Below are 19,681 nucleotides of genomic sequence, written 5' to 3' on the forward strand. Positions count from 1 at the left end.
TGTGCATTAGACCCAGCAAACATACAGTTATAGACTGTGTGAATGTATATTCCTGAATGAAGTATGGGTTGCACCAGAGGTGTAACTAGAAACCACAGGGCCCAGGTGCAAGAATCTAAGAAGGCCCCCCCATTTAACACGAAAAAAAAATGTGAATCAGATTACATGTCTGCAAAAGGAGGTACCCTGTGCAATTGCGAACTCTGCACCCCCTGTAGTTGTGCCCCTGGGTTGCACACAACCAGTGATACCTGTTACTAGAAGCATTTTTTTGTAAAAAGTATCTGTAGTGCAAAAATGCTTCTGTGCAACTTTGAAATGCATTATTGTGCATTTCATATTTGCTTTATGTCCCTTTAAAGAAACAGTAAAAACCTTGTAATTACAACTTTTTGAAGTTTTCTAATAGATTAGCAGAGTCAGAATGTTATTACAACAAATTAACAATTTGTTTGCTGCAATTGTTTTCCAATGGTTAAACTCCACCCACCACTTTCCTTATTTGAAGGAGTCAATCCATATTTGTACTTGGAGAAAACATGGCTTTCTACTGTAATTGTGTTTACAAAATTACCATTGTTTGGCTTTAACAAAAATAATGAAATAGCAAACTGCAAATTCGGGACAGATATATGGCAAAGTAAGGCTTGTGAAGCAGTCATATGGTCATTTTGTTTTCAGGGCTGGAAATACACAATTTTCAGAATACAATTACAGGAAAATGAGGCAAAATAAATAATGAAAGTACATTGAAAAGTTGTTTTACTATGTAAAATTGTGCATTTTATATTACAATTTCATTTTGTTTAATGCCCTTTAAGACTTTTTAAAAGTGAAAAAACACAAACAGAAGAGTGACAGAGAATTAGTAGGAAAAGTAAGAAAGACAAGTAAGACTGAGGGAAAGGAATAAAGAGATAGGCCCAAAGTAATAGTTGCAGAATGAAAAATTAAGAGGGGGGATACAATTTGTAAAACATATCTTCATTTTACATTTCATGTCAGGGGAACAGGAAAATATATTGATAATTAACTTCTTGCTATATTTACCCTTGCTGGGTATGAGGACGTTGATTTGTAAATTAACAGTGAATATGCTACCGTACATAGCAGTAATGATTTTCTGCACAAATCTCTTTATAATAAAGCTGAATGAACATACTTTAACTGCATCGATTTGTCATGCAAATAGATTTTATTGTTGCCGCTTCTTTGTTTCGTGAAAAAAAATATTCCTTAAATATAAAAGTTTAAACTTCTTTAACCCTTTGAGTGCTAATGACGGCTCTGAGCAGTCACAGAGTTTCCCACTCTCCCACCTTGAGGGAGATCTTGGGGCTCCCACCTGCTCCTACCCCAGCGATTGGTCCTGCATAGTGACAGGAATCTCCGGGGCTTCACGTGATGTGCGGTGATGACGTCACCGTGCAACTTTATTTATACTTAACAATGTTAAGTATAAGAGCAGGGGGCATGCTGCTTAGAAGCCTGTATCTCAGGCATCTAAGCAGCTACAGACCCCCAAGACCCACCATTGGAAAGGTAATCGCCTCACCTTTCCAATAGTGTAAGTCCTAGGGGTCTGAAAAAAAAAAAGGTATTTTTGTTTTTAAAAAATTTAAAAATTTAAAAATCCTTAAAAAATCTTAGCACCCAGGTGGGAAAGTGCTTAGCACTCAAAGGGTTAATCTGACATATTTAGAGAATGCCCAGTTGAAGTAAACAGCTGAAAAATAAGTGCTCATTAGCGATTTGGCCACAGAGGTTTGTGGGAGTTTTAGTCCCAGATAATGGTCTGCATGACGCTGTAACCTACACAGTGAAGTGAGTACCTGCAGCAGTTTACTGTAGCATTTACATAGTAGTATGTATAAGACATGCACTCACTTTATACACACAAAACAAATAACTACAAAAAGCTACTATACCGCACATACATCACACACACACAAACTACGCACACCACAAATAACTACACACTACAAAAGCTACACATATACCACACATACATCACACATATCCAAACTACACAAATACACATTAAACACACACTGACTGTACAAACACCACCCAAAACCCACACACTACACAAGCACGTGCACATGCACTAAACAAACACTGCACATCCACCACACAAACAATGCACACACTATTGCATCAATTGATAGACTATGATAAACAGTCCTTAATATTAAAAGACAGATTCATACAAAAGGGATGTAATCGTTAATCTTTAGAGCAAGTAAGGGATGAAATAAAACTTTTGAATTTTGGAACATTTAAACAAAATTGAACAAGAACACGATGACGTGCATTGCAATAGCTGCAAAGAATATAGAACGGAAATGTTCCTTTGGTTAGGAATAGAAAGAGTGTCTACTCACCGGAGTGGGGGAAAAATGAATAAAAGTCTAGATCAGAGAGAACTCTGGTGGATACATAATTTAAAAACATATGCCCAATGGGGTCTAAATAAGGACATTAGAATTGCTGCATTCATATAGTTAAAGGGACATTCCAGCCAAAATTGGAAACCACATGGGTGCATTTCGGTATTGAATAGAAGCATTTTTGTAATATACATGCATTAGCAAAAATGCTTCTAATAAAAGCTATAGCTGTTTCAAAAGTGTATTTAAGTATGCACCGTGCACCAGCATTTTAAACACAGCACTAGCTCAGAGAGCCTAAGGTGCTGGTACCATCTGGAAATTACTCAATTTGTTCATTGCTGACATGATACAAGCCCCAGCGATGATCTGAGCAGCTGCATTATTTAAAATGTGAGTGCAGTGACAATATCTAGCTATCCTTCACATTCACGTGCAGAGAACAATTCTTACACTAAAACAGTGATAACTTTTACTAGAAGCATTTTTGCTAATACATTTATATAGCAAATATGTTTCTATTCAAAGATGTAATTCATCTATGAGCACTTAGATTTTGACTGAAATGTCCCTTTAACATACGATTATTGTGAAATGTACATATTTTGTGAAACTTTGTAATTGTTGATTATGTTATTCACACTTTTTTCTTTTTTACATATTTAGTGATTTAATACATTAATATTTTGATAAAAGTTCTTATCGGACAACTACAAACATGCGACACAACTTCTACAAAATGAACCTGTTTGGGAACTGTATTCGATTTCACTACTCGATTGAAAGCATCATCGACGAAAGATCTGATTGGTCAAAATGCCACAATATGATTTGTCATTATATATATATTGAATGCTGTTTATTAACTAATCTTCTGTATAAACATAAATGTTTCACTTCTTATACTATATATTGTTGATACATTTGTTGTGTTGTTTACTAGAAATTTTAGTGATAGAGAACGGGTGTAAGTCCAGGGACATCATTTTCGTGACGTCATGGATAGCGCGAAAATGAATGTTATTTATACCCGCCTGTGTCAGCGGAAATGTATATGCACTTTGTTAGCATACTTTTTACTGATTTTAATCGCTCTTGAGAAAGACAGACTGTTGCCGTTGAAACGCGTTGAGAAATAAAGAAACATTTTTTTACCTTACAAGTGAAATGCTTAGTTTTTACTAAGGAGCCGAACACCCAACTCCTGTAAGTATATGTTACTCATTCCACACATGTTGGTGGATACTGCATGACTGTGAAAGTGTGAATTTTTCCACGCAGAACAACCGATTAAGCTTGAATGTGAGCCCTCCTTTGGGAACCTGCGCCTCTAAACCTTTGCACATATACCACACATACATCTCACACACACAAACTACACACACCACAAATAACTACACACTACAAAGGCTACACATATACCACACATATCCAAACTACACATCATACAAACACTACACTGACACTACACAAACACACATTAAACACACACTGACTGTACAAACACCACCCAAAACCCACACACTACACAAGCACGTGCACTAAACAAATACTTGCTCACATACAAGCACACTAATCAAACTATACATATACACTACTCATCCACAAACAAATATACATTTTTACAATAAAAACCTAGAAAAACAAATGGAAAAAAATTACATTAATGCCAGAGTTTTATTTTCCAATCTAATTCCAAAAAAATAAACTACCCATCCCACAGATTTTAATAATATAATATATTGTTTGATAAGGGGTAATTTTTGAATTTCCCTGTTTTTAACATTTGAATAATAACTTAAAGGGACATGTAACCTACATTTTTCTTTCATGATTCAGATATTCAGCTAGAGCATGTCATTTTAAATACCTTTCCAATTCATTTCTGTTATCTAATTTGTTTATTCTCTTTATATCCCTTGTTGTAAAGTATATCTATGTAGGCTCAGAAGCTGCTGATTGGTGGTTACACACACAGTATATCCCAAAAGTAAGTACACCCCTCACATTTTTGTAAATATTTTTTTATATCTTTTCGTGTGACAACACTGAAGAAATGACACTTTGCTACAATGTAAAGTAGTGAATGTAAAGCCTGTATAACAGTGTAAATTTGCTGTCCCCTCAAAATAACTAGGACATTTCCACTTAGGTGTGTACTCACTTTTGTTGCTAACGGTTTAGACATTAATGGCTGTGTGATGAGTTATTTTGAGGGGACAGCAAATTTACACTGTTATACAGGCTGTACACTCACTACTTTACATTGTAACAAAGTGTCATTTCTTCAGTGTTGTCACATGAAAAGATATAATCAAATATTTACAAAAATGTGAGGCCTGTACTCACTTATGTGAGATACTGTGTATGCATTTTGCAATTGACTTTCAGCTAACTCCCAGTAGTACATTGCTGCTCCTTCAACAAAGGATATCAAGAGAATGAAGCAAATTAGATAAAAGAAGTAAATTGGAAAGTTGTTTAAAATTGTATGATCTATCTGAATCAAGAAATAAAAACTTGACTGGACAGTCCAATATTTTAGAAGGCTGCCCACTAAAATCTATACAGAAATAATGGACTATTATTTGTTTTAAAGGCCCCTGTGTGTAGTTAAATTTTAAGGGCCTCTTTTGCCTCTACACATTACAAATATGGCCCTGAAAGAAGAAACATACGCTGCTCTATTTGTTAATAGCATCCAAGGATGGTACTTGGTGGGGGGACACTGCTCTTTGTGTTATGTGTAGCCAGTGGGGTAAACTCAATGCTCTGAGTTTTCAGTTTTTTGGGTTTTTTTTTACTAGAAATCTTGTGAATGTAAAATGACTGCTCTGTGTGTGCTACTGACAGTCAAAGGGGGTCAAATGAATGCTGTGTGGAAGCCAATAAGATAAAATAATTGATTTGTGTATTATCTACAGACAAAAAGGTAAAACAAATCATTTGTTTGATACTGGCAGCCAAGGGCAAAAAATAACTGCTCAGTTGTGAAAAATATGTATGGCAGGGTCAAGGGCAGACTTATTAAGGTAAGATATTTTATACCTACCCATTTTCTACATAAGTGCTGAGTGACAAAAATAATGAATATTATCTTCTAATTTCCATTTACTATTTTTTCTTTGAATACATATGTATATGTCCTTTTTTTTTTTGGAGGGGGAGCCAGGATGCCGCTTTTTATGTAAAAAAAAATACCGGCCATACTCATTAGAATAAATTTACATAAATAATTATACAGCATAAATCAGGAACACTAAATCTGCTAGAATCCACTTATAAGTTTCACTATGATAGTATCTTTATTTCTATAGTTATTCTTTATTTTCAACTTTGACCTGAATCTTAAAATTTTTGGCCATGTCTGTAAATTACCAGCTGGGTGGCAACCCTAAGGGGAGGTAAACTAATGCTAATGGTGGAACCGTTAAAGAGAAAATGTATCAAACTGCATTCTCAGCTTCTGGGTCCTTGTGATGCAGACTTGCATGAGTGAGCCTGCAACAATATATTGCTCAACTCCAGTACACACAGGACCCCTAACTGGTCAGAATATCTGAACTAGAGCACATGTCAAATAATCAGCTGATCAGTAACCATGGTTACTAACCTGCTGCCGCCCATCAGATGATTATTTCACCTGTGCTCTAGTTAAAAATATTGAAAATTAGGATTGTTTGGGGTCCTGAAGACTGATATTCAGAAACACTGATCTAAAACACCTCAATCTTAAAGGGCCATAATATTTATTTATTTATTTATTTATGTGTTAATATGTGTATATTATATATTATATATATTAACACATAAATATATAAGTATATAGTCATATAATATATATTTTAAAATGCTGCCCTTCGCTGCACCTATGGAAGCGCGCTCTCGTGAGCGCAATGCTTTCTAGCAAAGCGAATGCAAGCTCATGTTCGCATTGCGATTTACTTGTAATACCAGACCACATTATCTTGCGGTGGTACAAAGTGGATCACTAATATTGCTTGCATGCAAGCGATATTTAGAGCTCCACTTGTAATCTAGCCCATAAAGTGGGACATTGCTAGTGTTAAAATTACATGCTGTAACTATTTAGAGCATTTCTTTCTTTCTTTACTCTTTATGTTTAAATGCAATGAGTGCAAAGGACATAAAGGGGCATTAAACACTTTGTGTATATAAAAAAACTCTGCAATATACTTTCATTATTTATTTTGTCCCATTTTCCTGTAATTCCATTCTGAAACTGTGAGAATTTTAGTTCCTTTTAGAAATGGAAGTGCAGAACACTGTTATATTCAACACTGCCATTGGCTGCACACTCTAGTGACCTATTTATAACTGTCCCTTATTGGCCACAGCAGAGAAGGTAACCTAAGTTACAACATGACAGCTCCCATTGTTTTATAGGCACTGAAACTTTACACTTAGTTTGTCAATATTTAAAAAACTAATGAAACTTTAAAAAAAATACATCTGCGTGTTATTCTCAGACTAATCTATTCTTTGAATGCATCATTCTTTCTAGCATTTATTTAGTGTTTAATGTCCCTTTAAAGCAGCTTTAGTACAGGGGGTGTAAAATGACTCAGCAGTGAAAGGGTTAATATCACTTAAACCTATACACTAATAATGAACACATTGCTCTGTATAATGATGCTATTTACATACTGATATTGCACAATTAGACCAGATTTTTTTTTCTGTAAACATATGCAAACGTAATAAAAGTGACTGGACCTGATTAACTCACCTGAACCCACACAGACATATCATGAAATCCTGGTCTCTTTGTGCTCCTCCGGCAATGGGTTTGCACATCATCGATCTTTCAACTGATAATGAACACACTGCTCTGTATAATGATACTGGCTACCTGTGATGTAGCTAAAGATGCAGTACTAATAATGAGGTGAGTTTTAATGTATGGAGATATTTCAAAATTCCATGACAATTAATCACCCCACCCAGGCAGTGCACCCCCCTCCTCCACCCTACAGCATAATGAGTCATAGACTCCAGGCATTTTGTTAACACTTTACAAATCAATGCTTAATATACAGGACAATCAGTTCGTTACCAGAATATAGCTACTCAAAATGATTATATAGAGCAGCACATTTATTATCATTGTAGAACTTCTCTTTTCTATTACATATATCAGAGTTGTTACTGTCTAGCAGGGCCAACCTTAGCATTCGCAGGGATTTGGGCAAGATAAATATGTGGGGTCCTTCAGCCCAGTGCCCTTATTCCCCTGCATGCGTTGCCCCTTGAATTGCCCACCCATATACCAACATTTAGTTATACAGTACCTATATAAAGAATAGCAAAACATATTAGAACAACTGATACACTTCTCATAAACTAAATACAACATATACATAGAACCATTTCATAACTTCATCGCTGACATTGTGCGGGACCCTGGGCATTGTTGTCTACTAGTAGATTCACTAACATCCTCTCCAGCCTTACCATTTTATATGTTATTTTATTCTTGTTGTTTTTTGTTTTAGTTTTTTACATATCTGAGTAATGCAACTAGCGCTGCTGGTCGGATCAACGGTGGGTTCTGCTCTGGACCAGTAGTGGTCCGTGGTACCGAGCTGAATTACTACTCTGTGTTTAACCCCTTTACAGGGGTTAAAAACACAGTCGTGTAGGGTTGATAGTCTTAAAATTACATGCTAGATTAGAGCATTTAATTTTCTACCCCTTTTTTTAACCCTATTAGTTCATTTTTAGTAAATAGATACTCTTGTTAATTGTAAATAGGAATCTACACACTAAAAATAATGTAGATGTTTTGCAACATTAAACATGAATAATCATTTATACTCGTATCAAGTTTGTGTGTATTTTGGTTTATCATAAATAAATAAAGTTTCTATAGGGACATGTTGGTTTTAATTTTATAAACAAATCATGATATAAACAACAGCTGCATGTTTCACTTCTCTGTCATGTGAAAAGAGGATGCCCCATTCACGAGACCAGTGACACCCAGAGACATTAGATGTGGGACTCCCTGTTATCATGAGACAGGAAAGAGCCAATAACCTCTCCCTTATTAATGAAAATGCAGAGAACAAAAGCAATCTCTGCATCCCATAACTTTTGTCCATCTCACTGTCTCCCACTTTACTGGGATCCATTATAGGTGTCATGTGCTAGCACTAATCTCTATATAAATCTGTTACCTTCTGTTTAGAACATGTTTTATATTTCATACTCCTTCTATCCCTGTTAACCTGTTGGGAAGTAACTGTTCCATGCCTTAAAGTGGCTTAAAGGGCCATAATACCCAAATGTTTAAACACTTGAAAGTGATGCAGCATAGCTGTAAAAAGCTGACTAGAAAATATCTCCTGAACATCTCTATGTAAAAAAGAAAGATATTTTACCTCAAAAGTTCCTCAGTAGCCACCTCCCATTGTAAAGGATTTCTAAGCAGCATTTTAGTGTGTCTGTCCTGGGACATCTGAAGGGATGAGCCTCGTGCACTCTCATCTTATTTCACCAATCAGGTCAAGGAAGTTTGCTATGAAATCTCATGAGAGTTAAGTCAAATCTCATGAGATCACAGTAAGAGTTCATGACCTCAGCACTGCTGATGCTGATTGGCTGCTGTTCATTAATTCATTTTTTTTTAATTTTTTTACCTGCAGCTGGGAGCAGTTGAGTATAACTTTTTACACGGAACTTACTCTGCTGAGCTGAGGAGATTGTGAGGTAAAATATCTTCCTTTTTTACATAGAGATGCTCAGGTGATATTTTCCTGTCAGCTTTTTACAGTTATACTGCATCAGTTTCAAGTGATTTAGCATATGAGTATTATGTCCCTTTAAATTAACTAAGAATGACAATAATCTCCCAGAACGTTCCTATGTAATGGACCTTATTCACTATGATTTAGAGAGTTGCTTCATGATTTCGTTTGTCAACAACATAGGAGGAAAACAGAACTGATTTGTCTCCAAATGTATTTTGAAATCTTAGTGAATATATCCCTCTGAGGCCCCATAGATCCTTCTGTCTGTGTCACATTGGTGTAGAGGAGATCCCTATTTGACACTCGTCTAGCATGTTGCTGGCATGAGTGGAATTTTAAAATTATGAGCAGTGTAGCTAATATAAAATATGTTATGAAATACAGCCTCTGTATATCTGGTATCTCTACTGTTAATAAAGGAAATTTGTAGTAATTGCTAAAGTTCCCAGATTATGCCACTTTGGTTGCATGATTAATTATGTAAATTGCCATGATCAGTATTTTTTTTCCCAACAATTCTGGCAGATCTAAGGAAACTCCCTCTTTCTTTGTCACTGTGTCACCTTGCGGTTAGAGGAATAGTATACGTGACTTGCAACTCCTCTGTGCACCCCTCTGTCACCCTGTGGTTTGAGTGCAAAATTATACGTCCCAGAACTTCCTTGTTTCTGTGTCTCTATGTCACTGTCATATGGCAGGGACAAACTCTGTCTCACAGCTGCTTCCTTTCTCTGTGGTGGGAATGTTTGGTTCTATATCCCATAGTTCTCTCTGATACATATTCTGATTTTGATTGTGATTAAGACACACAGTGGCCTGTATATGCAGTTTAATCATTTTATTTGTACAATGGCAGCATATTCTACATTGTAAAGCATTAGGATTGGGAAAAGTCTGGGAGAGCAAGACAGGGAGTTCCACAGAGTACATGCAGAACAGGAAAAGTCCAAAGGGAGGTGTGGCAGGTGATTGTTAAAGAGGAGATATGAAAAACAGAAATAAGGAGGAGCACTGATAGTAAGGAATGAATTAGTTAAAGGGACAGTATACACCAATTTTTATATAACTACGTGTAATAGACACTACTATAAAGAATATGCACAGATACTTATATAAAAATTCATTATACAACCTGTTAAAAACTTCCTTAGAAGCTCCCAGTTTATTACTGTTGATGAGGTTAGGCTGGGATACCCAATAAAAGGGGCTGGGAAATCAGGATGAGCAGACCCCCCCCCCCTTCACAGCATATGAAAAGACCCTTTAGATAAAAAGGAGCAAGCTTGAATCTGTAGACATCAGTATACATCTGACACTTAAAGGCTTGGTTTACGAGTCTGAAAAACAGCACAATGTTATTTAAAATTAAGCAAAAACTATACATTGCTGCAAAAATTCTCCTAGTTGGGCTACATAAATGGATCATCTACAGAACATTGATGCAGAGAAAAATCTAGTTTAGTGTCCCTTTAAATGTACTACTTTGAACATAATACTGCTGCGTATAGGAGCCAGTATAGAGAGTGGATCAGATGATGCAGAACAATGTGTAAGGGGCACAAGTCAGCAAAATGCATTTTAAAGGAAAATAAAACACCATTTTTTTCTTTCATCATTTAGAAAGAGTATGCAATTTCAAACAATTTGCTAATTTACTTAGTATCATCAAATTTTCTTTGCTCTCTGTATCTTTTTTGTTGAAAAGTAGGGACAAAAGCTCAGGTGCGTTTAAGTGTCAGGAGCACTATGTGGCTGCGGTTTTGCAAGAATGTTATCCATTTGAAAGAACACTAGATGGCAGCACTATTTCCTGCCATGTAGTGCTCCAGACAACTTCCTAGGTATCTCTTCAACAAAGAATACCATGGGAATGAAGCAAATGTAATAATAGAAGTAAATTGGAAACTTTTTTGGAAAATTGTATGCTCTGTCTAATTAAAAAAAGAAAATTGCTATTTTCCCTTTAAAGTGAATAGGGTGGGGTGTAGCTAGGATAGAGGGCCAATTAGTAAAGGTGGTGAACAAGCTTCAGAAACTACCCTGCTGTACATACTGAAGGAGACACAGTGTTCTGGCTCACTAGACATAGAACCCTGCTGTACATACTGAAGGAGACACAGTGTTCTGGCTCACTAGACATAGAACCCTGCTGTACATACTGAAGGAGACACAGTGTTCTGGCTCACTAGACATAGAACCCTGCTGTACATACTGAAGGAGACACAGTGTTCTGGCTCACTAGACATAGAACCCTGCTGTACATACTGAAGGAGACACAGTGTTCTGGCTCACTAGACATAGAACCCTGCTGTACATACTGAAGGAGACACAGTGTTCTGGCTCACTAGACATAGAACCCTGCTGTACATACTGAAGGAGACACAGTGTTCTGGCTCACTAGACATAGAAACCTGCTGTACATACTGAAGGAGACACAGTGTTCTGGCTCACTAGACATAGAACCCTGCTGTACATACTGAAGGAGACACAGTGTTCTGGCTCACTAGACATAGAACCCTGCTGTACATATTGAAGGAGACACAGTGTTCTGGCTCACTAGACAATGGAAACTAAAAGAGATACAATGTATTTGTATACTTGACGGAGAACAAACAGTATTCTTGCAATTGTCTTTTTTCCTTGCAATACCCGACGTCAGCATCATACGTCAGAGGAGGCGGGACCATGGCTAGCAAAATTACTATACTCGTTGGGGAAACAAGCTCTCGGTAACGAGAGGTCATGGAGGCATTTGGCTAAGCCATGTAACCCACACAAGCAAAGAACAGTGACTATGTAATACTTCCGGAATAGACCTTAAGTGCGGTTGCCAAATACTGTGGTCAGTAACCGGCATCTCTAATTATTGGGACAAGTTTGTCTATGGCTATTGGCCTGTGAGCGTATTTCTCCTAAGACTGGCTCATATCCATTGATATATATATATATATATATATATATATATATATATATATATATATATATATATATATATATATATATAATATATATATATATATAATATATATATACAGTATATATAGATAGATAGATAGATAGATAGATAGATAGATAGATAGATAGATAGATAGATATCAAAATAACAAGAGTATTGCATTGAGCAATGATACTTTTTTTATTGGACTAACTATACATTTATAAATTGACAAGCTTTCGGAAGAGTTCCTTCCTTTATCAAGTCTGAAGCAATACTGACCAATTCAGTGGAATTTACAGATTATATCTTAAAACACAGAATAGCTAAGAAGAAAAAAAATTGCAGGGAGAGGAGGAGGTGTCGTAAAAATCATGAGGGGGGCTTAGGTAACAGGCAGACATTGTCCAGTGTAGAAGAACAGACAGGGGAAATATATAGCTATACATAGAGCATATACTGACATAAAGTTATATATTAACATTGAATCAATATCTATAAAGATGTGAAATTGTATATACAGGGGGAATATAAAAGTTAAAAAAAGACAAAAGTGTGGACATAGGCTTACCTGTGTACCTACGTATAAAGAATGTGGAATATACAACGTAATTGACTAAATGAAAGTACATTACAAAAAATGTCCACATTTAGTCCAGAATTAAACAAGTTGAAGTGCATTATCATTTTCATTTCAAAGGTTTTTCTTTCCATGGTGTTTTTGAAGTTGCCTCTGAGAATTTTGATTTTGAGGTTTTGGATGGAGTGGTCAGGTTGGGTGAAATGGTGACCAACAGGGGTGCAGTATTTTGTTTCACAGTGGTTTTTGATTGAGTGTCTGTGTAAGTTCATCTGAAGGTGCAGTTTTTGGCTTGTTTCTCCAATATACCATCCCACTTCACATGTATCATGTATACCACATTTGCAGATATACATGAATATATATCTGCAAATGTGGTATACATGATACATTGCACTGCATGTGAAATGGGATGCTATATTGGAGAAACAAGCCAAAAACTGCACCTTCAGATGAACTTACACAGACACTCAATTTAAAAAAGCAGTATTGCTCCAGGCTTGATAAAGCAAGGAACTCTTCCGAAAGCTTGTCAACTTATAAATGTATAGTTAGTCCAATAAAAAAAAGTATCATTGCTCAATGCAATACTCTTGTTATTTTGATATCTAAATCTCTGGACTAACACGGCTACTCCAATCAACGTATATATATATATATATATATATATATATATATATATATATATATATATATATATAGACTCCCCATCCATAAGCAATTGCCACGGTGCTAACAATCCTTAAATCCAATTCTCAATGAAGAAAGCACTCGTTGGACTCGTAGAAATATAATCCATAATATTTATTACACAATCGTCATAACGTTTCGGGTACCGGACCGGACCCTTTGTCAAATGATACAAGAAAAATATGCATGCATATTTTTCTTGTATCATTTGACAAAGGGTCCGGTCCGGACAAGTCCAACGAGTGCTTTCTTTATTGAGAATTATATATATATATATAATTATTTTTATATATATATATATATATATATATATATATATATATATATATATATATAAAGTTACCAGTTTGGAAAACTTTCCCTTTACGTTTCGAGCGGGGCTTGTATGCAATATAATTGTTTCATATACCAGCAAGGTTTTCATGTTTTAGTTATATATTAGATAATTTGCTTGTTTTTTTAACTTTGCAATCATGCTTTGGATCCCAGCAATGTATAAATAATGATGTTGGGATTTATTTGACTTTTTCACAGTGAATCTGGATGAACTAAAAATAAATATGCTATTAAATAAGTAAAAGAGTGCTGTATTCCCTTTCTATATAAAAAGAGGGCTAAACCCCATCTTTTTATAAATCTCTTCTTAAATTATCTAAATAATTCATTTTTAAAGGGTCTGTACCATTACCTTTCTTTAAAGGTTATTAAAAGACAGAAAGGTCTATTGAATTTCTATAAAAAAAACTTTTGATTAAGGTGAAAAACTCTCTCCACTTAATATATATATATATTTATATATATATATATATTTAGCATTTTTTTACAGTATGTATAGTTTTTAATAATTATAATGTATTATACATACTTTGGTCTGCAGTCAATAGTTAAGAAGCATTGGTCATCAGACCACTGCTTCCTAACATGTATGCCAGCTCTTAGCTGACGTATTAAAATCACCACAGACACGTTCAGCTGAGGTGATTGACAGCATCTGCTCACGTGCCATTGGCCTGGCATGAGCAAGGGTCAGCATTTCACAGGCAGCCACTTGTGCAATGTTAACTGCTGCCCGCTGGCTGCGATACCAGGAGGACCTTGTCCATCCGGGCATTGATAAATAGTGCCTTTTGCTTCTATTGCTAAGTGGGAAGAAGTTGTCTATTATGAGAGACAATTGTCGAAGATTAAAATAATGTTTCTATCATTTGTTTTTTTCAGGACTTGTGTTCTTACTTATACCATTGTAAGTTTTAAAAAAGTCATAATTTTTAGTAGACATTTTGGATTCACATGTGTTTTTTTTTTTTTTTTTTAACGGGCTCGTCCAAAATTCTAAACAAGCTAAATAGACCAACATGTCCAACATCAAAACTTTTTTATTTTTGTGAATTCCAAATTTTAAAAAGGAATACAGGTAACCCTCAGTTTACGTTGGGGTTATGTTCCAGAAGGAATGGTTGTAAATTGAAACCGTTGTAAATTAAAACCCAGTTTATAATGTAAGTCAATGGGAAGTGAGGGAGTTAGGTTCCAGGACCCTCTCAAAATTGTCATAAGTAACACCTAATACATTATTTTTAAAGCTTTGAAATGAAGACTTTAAATGCTAAACAGCATTATAAACCTAATAAAATAATCACACAACACACACTTTACATTTTTCTGCAAACAATTCTTTCTATGCATTCCAATCTGTACTGATTTATAGACCGGAAGATCTTGTTCCTATGGAAGCTGCTTGATAGCTCAGGTCTAGTTATACTGATTCATTTTAGCTTGCTTGGTTTGCATATATTTGCTGCAACACAAGCGGACAGCTCCACCTACTGGCTATTTTAATCAATGCACTGCTTCTCAATGCTTTTCAATAGCAGTCACATGACTGAAAAAAGGTTGTTATTCTGAAACGGTGCAAATTGAACCGTTGTAAACCGAGGGCCACCTGTATATATAAGTGCATTGGAGACCTTTGCAGTCAAGTAGAGGAATACATGGGGAATAGGTTAACACACACGCTATATTCTAAGTTTGGCTTTTTGAGTGTCTTGGGTTAGTGTGCGAGCAATAACTTTTTACTTTCAACTTGTAATATATGTGCGCTACCCAATGTGTGCAAATAGTTAACTTCTAGCGCTCCACTTGTAATCTAGCCCTATATGTAGTATGTATGTCTCTCCCTTATAGTAAAAACCTCTTAATTATCATATTGTAACCCTATGTGGCCACTTAAAGGGACATAATACTCATATGCTAAATCACTTGAAACTGATGCAGTATAACTGTAAAAAGCTGACAGGAAAATATCCCCTGAGCATCTCTATGTAAAAAAGGAAGATATTTTACCTCACAATCTCCTCAGCTCAGCAGAGTAAGTTCTGTGTGAAAAGTTATACTTCACCTGCTCCCAGCTGCAGGTAAAAAAAAAAAAAAATGAAGAAATGAACAGCAGCCAATCAGCATCAGCAGTGCTGAGGTCATGAACTCTTACTGTGATCTCATGAGATTTGACTTATCTCTCATGAGATTTCATAGTAAACTTCCTTTATAATAATATGAGAGTTCACGATGTTCATCCCCTAAGATGTCCCAGGACAGACACACTAAAATGCTGCTTAAAAATCCTTTACAATGGGAGGTGGCTACTGAGGATCTTTTGAGGTAAAATGTCTTTCTTTTTTACATAGAGATGTTCAGGAGATATTTTCTAGTCAGCTTTTTACAGCTATGCTGCATCACTTTCAAGTGTTTAAACATTTGGGTATTATGGCCCTTTAAGTACTTAAAGGGACACTCAAGTCAAAATTAAACTTCATGATTCAGATACAGCATGCAATTTTATACAACTTTACTTCCATGTGCACAATCTTTTTATATTTACACTTTTTGAGTCACCAACTCCTACTGAGCATGTGCAAGAATTCACAGCATATACGTATATGCATTTGTGATTGGCTGATGGCTGTCACATGATACAGGAGGAGTGGAAAAAGACATAACTTTGCAATTTATTTTAAAAAATCTACTTCTTATTTGAAGTTCAGACTAAGTGCTATTGCATTGTCTTCTTGTCATGCATTTGTTGATTATGCAAATCTACAGTGTTGACTGGTCCTTTAAGTCACTGGTGGTTGTATTTTGTCTCTCTAAAGTCAAGGTGGATGGAAGAGCCTATTACCAGATGTAACACCCATTCCATCAAGAGATATCATAGACGGAGTGATCTGTCCATGCATTCCTGAATATACTCCTCGCCATTCCTCGTCGGATGGATGAAGATAGAAGATGCCGCTTGGATGAAGACGTCTGCCGGTCCTATCTGCCCGGATAGGATGAAGACTTCTGCCGGTCTGGATGTCCTCTTCTGGCCCATCGGATGAAGACTTCGGCCCGGCTGGGTGAAGACGGCTCAAGGTAGGGTGATCTTCAATGGGGTAATGTTAGTTTTTTTTAAGGGGGGATCGGGTGGGTTTTAGAGTAGGGGTGTGTGGGTGGTGGGTTGTAATGTTGTGGGGGGGATTGTTCTTTTTTTTACAGGTAAAAGAGCTGATTACTTTGGGGCAATGCCCAGCAAAAGGCCCTTTTAAAGGCTATTTGTAATTTAGTTTAGGATAGGGCATTTTATAATTTTGGGGGGCTTTTTTATTGTATTAGGGGGCTTAGATTAGGTGTAATTAGTTTAAACTTCTTGTAATATTTTTTTATTTTTTGTAATTTAGTGTTTTGGGGTTTTTTTGTACTATAGTTTAGTTTATTTAATTGTATTTTATTTTAGATAATTGTAGTTAATTTATTTAATTAATTTATTGATAGTGTAGTGTTAGGTGTATTTGTAACTTGGGTTAGGATTTATTTTACAGGTATTTTTGTAATTATTTTAACTAGGTAGCTATTAAATAGTTATTAACTATTTAATAGCTATTGTACCTAGTTAAAATAAATACAAAGTTGCCTGTAAAATAAATATAAACCCTAAAATAGCTACAATGTAATTATTAATTATATTGTAGCTATCTTAGGGTTTATTTTATAGGTAAGTATTTAGTTTTAAATATGAATAATTTAGTTAATAATAGTAATATTATTTATATTTATTTAAATAATAATTAAGTTAGGGGGGTGTTAGGGTTAGGGTTAAACTTAGGTTTAGGGGGTCATAAATTTAATGTAGGTGGCGGCGGTGTAGGGGGGGGGTCAGATTAGGGGTTAATAAATTTAATGGAGGTGGCGGCGGGGTCCTGGAGCGGCGGTTTAGGGGTTAAACACTTTATTAGGTATTGCGGTGGGGGATTGCGGTTGACAGGTAGATAGACATTGCGCATGCGTTACGTGTTAGGTTTTTTTTTTGCAGGCATTTTAGGGAGTTACGGTGCTCCCATACTAAGCGCAAGGCCTGCTACGGCTGCATTTTATGGCAAGGTGAAAATGGAGTAATATTTCTCCATTTTCTCCACGTAAGGCCTAGTGCTGGATATTGGATACCAATTTACGACGCGGCCCCATGTTAGCCTATGGGAGTAAAAATTACAGGCGACGGGTGAAATATACAGGTGTAAATTGTATGCTACGCCGTATATGTGATACCAAACCCGCGCAAAAACCGGTGTCGCCGGCTTATGTGGGCGACGCTGCATATCGGATGGGGCCCTCTGTCTGTATCATGAAGGTAAAAAAAAATGGGTTCCATGTCCCTTTAAAATATTGTTGTTTTTTTATTGTCACTATGAATATGTTGTATTTTTATTGTATTAAAACATCTTAATAAAAATTATTTAAACATAAAATATTGTTGGTTCTAATATAAACATTTTTAAATAAATAGTTTTTTTTATATACTACTCAGACTTATTGCCAGTGATCCAGTGTGAGTATCAGTGATTGTAGGCTTTTAATATACCAGCCTGCGGTTATATTGGAGATGTGCATCACTTGTGAGTAATATTCATGTTGCTAATGACCTGAATTAACATTGGAATCTATTGCATACTTCACTAGGAGGTTGTGTTTTCTTTCTCTATTTTCCATCCAGGATAATACTGGAGAATCAGCCAGCTGAGAGGCTGCTAATATTTGTAGTCAGCACTTTCTCCACTTATTTGAGTGCAATCTACTTCTTAATAGTATTTTTTTATTCCAAGTATATAGTATATCAGATCCAGTGTGATATTGCACCATAGAGGTTCCCTTGTTTTTTTGTATTTGCCTTTAAAATATACTGCAAAAAAAACTGCTGTTTAGTGAACCTTTACATTTTCCCCTTATTAATTACTCCTCCCCCCAAATGTCAAATAATTGTTGGATAAGGAGCATCTTAGAAGTTCTTATGGTTATAGGATTGTGTATCTATGATACTGGGATCACTAAAGCTGACTTGTAAAATATCACACAAATTATAATACAGGTGGCCCTCGTTTTACGGTTCAATTTACATAGTTTCAGAATAACAACCTTTTTTTCCAATCATTTGACTGCTATTAAAAAGCATTGAGAAGCAGTGCATTTATTAAAATAGCCAGTAGGTGGAGCTGTCCACTTGTGTTGCAGCAAAGCCAAGCAAGCTGAAATTAATCAGTTTAACCAGACCTGAGCTATCGAGCAGATTTCAAAGGAACACGATCTTCCTGTTTATAAATCAGTAAAGATTGGAATGCATAGAAAGAACTGTTTGCAGAAAAATGCAAGTGAATTCTGTGTTGTGTGATTATTTTATTAAGTTTATAATGCTGTTTAGCAAATGTTTTTGTTAATTTAACTTAGTTTAATTATATATTCTGTGTTGTGTGATTATTTTATTAGGTTTATAATGCTGTTTAGCATTTAAAGTCTTCAATTCAAAGCTTTAAATATAATGTATTAGGTGTTACTTATGACAATTTTGAGAGGGGCCTGGAACCTATCTCCCTCACTTCCCATTGACTTACATTATAAACTGGGTTTCAATTTACAACGGTTTCTATTTACAACCATTCCTTCTGGAACCTAACCCCGGCGTAAAATGAGGGCTACCTGTACTCATATAAATATATATGTACACACACACATATAAATATTTATTCATATGTATATGAATGTATCTCTATGTTAAAGCCATTTGCCTGCCTTTTTTCCCCTAACACCTGAGATCTCATATCTTTGAGCCTTTGAAACTTTTTTGTGCAATTTTTTTATAATAATTTTTATTAGATGGCGTTATTATGAGTGTAACTGTACTTTTACATGTAATTTTGAGGTGTTTGGTGCAACTTTTATTCAAGCGTAACAATTAACCAGAGCTCTGAGATCGCACTTACCCTACACGTGTTAACTTTAATTGTGC

Source organism: Bombina bombina, chromosome 3, assembly GCF_027579735.1.
Source record: "Bombina bombina isolate aBomBom1 chromosome 3, aBomBom1.pri, whole genome shotgun sequence".
Lineage (NCBI taxonomy): Eukaryota > Metazoa > Chordata > Amphibia > Anura > Bombinatoridae > Bombina > Bombina bombina.